This window comes from Mustela putorius, unplaced genomic scaffold (assembly GCF_011764305.1).
Source record: "Mustela putorius furo isolate JIRA1106 unplaced genomic scaffold, ASM1176430v1.1 tig00000145_pilon_pilon_pilon, whole genome shotgun sequence".
Lineage (NCBI taxonomy): Eukaryota > Metazoa > Chordata > Mammalia > Carnivora > Mustelidae > Mustela > Mustela putorius.
In genome coordinates, this window is record NW_025421294.1 from 14,818,143 (window position 1) to 14,823,157 (window position 5,015).

Consider the following 5,015-nt stretch of genomic DNA (forward strand, 5'->3'; position numbering starts at 1 on the left):
GCACAGTTCAAAATAAGCCAGGTGCTCCCATTATCTTATAATTACAGATGAAAGTAAAGCAGAGACACAATCATGTTGGTCTTTTCTCTTTATGACCTATTTATCTTTTTTTTTTTTCTGCTATGAGAGACATTATGTGTCTGGAAGACCAGCAGACTCGGCCCCAGTCCCACCTCTGCTGCTAGGTATGTTACTGACTCATTCCAAGCCTCCCTTTTCTGTAAAAGGAAGAGAATAAAATCCTTTTCCTTGTTGGGCTGTTGTCAGAGTTACATGAGACGTGTAGCAAGATGAGTACCAGAAGTTTTAATGCGTGACCAGTGTGCAAGGGCGCAGTCACTGACAGGCTCCAGAACTCACATTTTGATTATTTGTGAGGTTTGAAGAACTTTGTGAGTGTGAAAGGGAAAAGTACAAAGGATAATACAAGAGCATAATGTATGAAAGAATATTACTACAACATACCTGCTTTCACAGCCCTGACTCCTGCTGCTCTGACAAAACCAAGAAAAACATATGCGACCAGAATATCGCAATGTTCAGTGAATAAGCAGTGATTTATGTGTAGGACCAAGCAAGAGTCTTCCTGCTTGGGCAAGAGTTAATTGGGTGTAGACGGGGAGCAAACAAGTAAGTAGCTGGGCAAATCCCTGGCAACATACCAAGGATTAGGCGCGACTGGGGAAGCCTGCGCGATGCTCTTGCAGTACCTCTTGGTACCACAGCGAGGCACTGTGGGGACCCTCTGTGGTCAGCTGCATTGTGAGCTCGGATGTCCCTGTCAGTTTTTCTTTGTGTACGTTACAAGGAGAGTTGCTTTTTAAGATCCGAATTGATCTTAAACATTTATTCATTTGCTTATTCATTTTTTTATTTTTTTATTTTTGCACATTTATTGAACAGCTACCATGTGGCAAGCATGCCTGTGTGTAAACTAGAATATTTGCATGATTTCCCTATTGGCAGAAGTCACAAATAGCAGAGCCAAGACATGGCTCAGATAATCTGATTCCACATTTAGTGAACTTTCCCTATATATATATATATACATATATATATATAATTAATTCATATAATTAAGGCATTGTATGATACATTATAGAACCTTGTGTAATATGTAATTATATTAATATAATCATCAATATAACTAACAATTAATTATAAATAAAGTGAATAACAATATACAACAGCTGAGCCCCTACTATGCATCTAGGAATTTTTATAAGCTTTTTCATATGCCATATGGCCTCTAGAGTGATCTTATGAATTCCAACATTGTTCCCCATTAGCTCTATCACCTTGATCAAGTTAATGAATGTCTCTGGCTCAAATCTCTCATTTATAAGATGGAAATAATACAACTTACCTGGCAAAGTTATGATAAGGATTAAGTTAAAGTGAGATAAAATAAAACATTATTAAGCTACATAAAATACCCCATACATCGGTACCTGGTGGGCTCCATACTTAGAGCCTGCAACTCTTGATCTCAGGGTTGTAAGTTGTGAGCCCCACACTGGGTGTAGATATTACTTGAAAAAATTAAATCTTAAAAAAAAAAATGATCCCTATAGAGTTGGGGCTTATTATTATCATTCATGCTCTTAACAACTTTGCATTTACTAATGAAGAAACTAACACATTAAAACTTGGTAGTTTGTCCAAGTTTATTCAGCTAGCAATTGGCTGAGTCAGAATTTGAATCCAGATCTAACTCTCACATTTGTGCTCATTGCACTATACTGTACTACCAGTGGGCTTTGAGCTGAGAGAATATTTACTATTCCCCCATAGTACCTGGCTTAGTCTATCCATAAAACATGTTGGGGAGGAAAACCATTCCTCTACCCTTCAAGATTCTTCTGACTGGTCTAAGAGTTAAATTGACATGAGACAGATTAACAGGAGAAAATAAAATTTAAGAACTCACAGGGGCGTCATAAGAATAGGAGGCCCATAGACAGGCAGTTGAGGCTTATTTGCCATCCATGATTAAGGAGAAGAGGGTAGAGGTCTGGGACTTCACAGAGAAGGAAGACAATTCACAGAAAGATGAAAAAGAGTAAAGGTTCAGTAAGCAAATGTTTCCTTGGCCATATAAAAACAGTGGGGGCATGGAAAGAAGTTCCACTTTGCCACGTTCCTCCCTGTCTACCACATCTAGTTCATATTGTACAGGACTTGTCTATGGTGTTTGTTCCCTTATTGGAATAGGAACTCTATCTAAAGTCTTTTAGGTAATTAGGAGAAAATCAAAGTTTCTTGCTGAGTCTTCTTGTTCTTAAAAAATCATCAGACCCAAGAAATCCACATGCCAAAGAAACACATTAGAGGTGGCAAATTTTGGTCCCCTCCAACAGTTAGTCTGCAAATGTCTGTTAAATGAACAACATAGAGAGACAAGGGGGAGAATACAGAATAGAAAAGTCACATTTTTGTTTTTATTTATTTATTTATTTGTCGACAATTAATGTACTTTTTTTTTAAAGATTTTATTTATTTATTTGACAGAAAGAGATCACAAGTAGGCAGAGAGGCAGGCAGAGGGTGGGGGGAAGCAGACTCCCTGCTGAACAGAGAACCTGATGCGGGGCTCAATCCCAGGACCCTGGGATCATGACCTGAGCCAAAGGCAGAGGCTTTAACCCACTGAGCCACCCAGGCGCTCCTACAATTAATGTACTATTAAAAAGAAAACAGAGACCTAAGATGGAGTCACTTATGCTAGCCCAGGTCACCAAACAGGGGCTTAATACCTAACCTAACTACAGTTTCAACTCCCCTGCACCCCCAGAAGTGTAGCCTTAACATGTCAGTCAGGAATTTTCTGGTCAGCACCAATGAGGTAATCTGTCATGTGGGCCTTCTCCATCCCCACCTCCACCCCTCAAAGGAAGATGAGGTCATCTGCATGATAAGACTCCCTGCATGTCTCCCTAAGGAAAATGACTTTGCTTGAAACACTCCTTCCTTTCTTTTTGCCAATAACTTCCTTGCCCCACCTGCTCTCCTGTAAAAACCTTCCACTTTGTACAACTTTTTGGTACCCCCTTCTACTTGCAAGGTGGCATGGTGCCCCATTCATGAATCACCTTATAAAGGCAATTAGAGCTTCAAATTTACTTACTTGAATTCTTCTTCTTCAACAATATTAACAGTTAAGAAGAAACATAGCTAACATGTTAACTGAAGATGGAAGGATATGGCCCTTCCCTAAATAAAAGTTTATATATTCACACCGCTACCTGCAAAGAATCTCTTTGGCCTTCTACCTCTTTTGAAGTCTAAAACTCAGTTCTCTTCCCCATTCCCGTCACCTTTCTTAACAGAGAGGGCCCTGTGACTCCCTGTAGCTCCACAGAAAGAAGGACAGGACTGAGGCAGTGAAGGCAGGGCTGTTCTTGCTTTTGCGTGAAACCCACAGCTGCCTGCCGCATTGCTCCTTCCACCCTCAAACAACTTTTCTGCTGCTTATCTTTCACATGCCCTCACACGTTCTCCTGGAGTTAAAAATAAATATATATCTGAGAACGTCTCTGGGCAAAATGGAAGTGAGTTACCCAGAAAGGCCATATATTAAGGTATTAGAATCCACTAACAGAAAACCTTTTTGTTGGATTATCTAGCTGCCCTGTTTTACGACCCTGAGGGAAAAAAACATCATGAATGATAAGGGGATGTCTTACCAGGAGTAAGGTTTTACAGTGAGACCCAGATGAGAAGAATTGTATGGACAGCTAGGATTAGCCAAGACCAACTGTAAATGCTGTGTGAACAGCGGTATGCTGGAAAGCAGACTGTCAGAAGAGAGGGGAAGTCTTGATTTATACTCTTGGCAGATGTCTCGAAGATAAACATTTTTACCGTGGCTGATTTCAAACTACCAATGACAAAATTCTAGAATATTTAACAATTGGCCCTCAGAGTTGGTACAAGCCAACTCAAGCTCATCATTACCAGTAATTTTGGAAGGATGAGATAACTTCCTACCAATTTGTTACCATATGAGTGATAAGTAATGTGATTTTTCAAAGCAGGTATGTGTTTATCCTTAGAAAGTGCGGTGTGCTCTGTACTCTACCCCACCCTATAATAGCAGTGCTCGCTGAGGAATAAACAGAGTTAAGAGAGACAGTTGCCGCAAATCAGTACATGTAAAAACCGGAGACCTCTGAACCAACTCTGTAGTTTGTGCTATACCAATGATAATTTCCTGGTTTCCCCATTGTACTATAGTTGTAGAAGTTGTTACCATAGGGATGCCTGGATGGCTCAGCGGGTTGGGTGGCCAGCTCTTGGTTTTGGCTCAGTTCATGATCTCATGGTCCTGGAATCAAGCCCCACACTGGGCTCCATGCTCAGTGGGAAGTCTACTTGAGGATTCTCTCTTGCCCTTTTATTCTGCCCCTACTCCTGTTCATGTTCTCTCTCTCTCTCTCTATCTTTTTCTCTCTCTCTCTCTCTCAAATAAGCAAATAAATAAATATATATTTTTTTAAATGTTGCTATTGGGCGCCTGGGTGGCTCAGTCGGTTAAGCGACTGCCTCCAGCTCAGGTCATGATCCTAGAATTCCAGGATCGAGTCCCACATCAGTCTCCCTGCTCAACAGGGTGCAGCTCCTCTCTCTAATCCTTCTCCTTCATGATCTCCCTTTCTTTCTCTCTCTTGCTCACTCCCTTTTTCTCAAATTAAAAAAATAAAAACTTAAAAAAAAGAATTTGTTATCATAGAGAGAAGCTACATGGGTCTCTGTGCCAATTTTCCAACTTCAAATTTATAATTTTAGTTGGGGAAAACCTCTCAAACAATATAGTAAAATAGAAAAATGAAGTAAAATTTAACCCCTAATTGTACCACATAGAAATTATCATCATCATTAATACATAAACATTATCCTAGACATCTTTCTGTGTAAATATACAGGTGTATGGGTAAAGGTTGAGGCTACTTTTAGGGTAATGGAGTTCTATCATAGATCCTATTCTTAAATTCCTGTAAATAATTATACTTGAA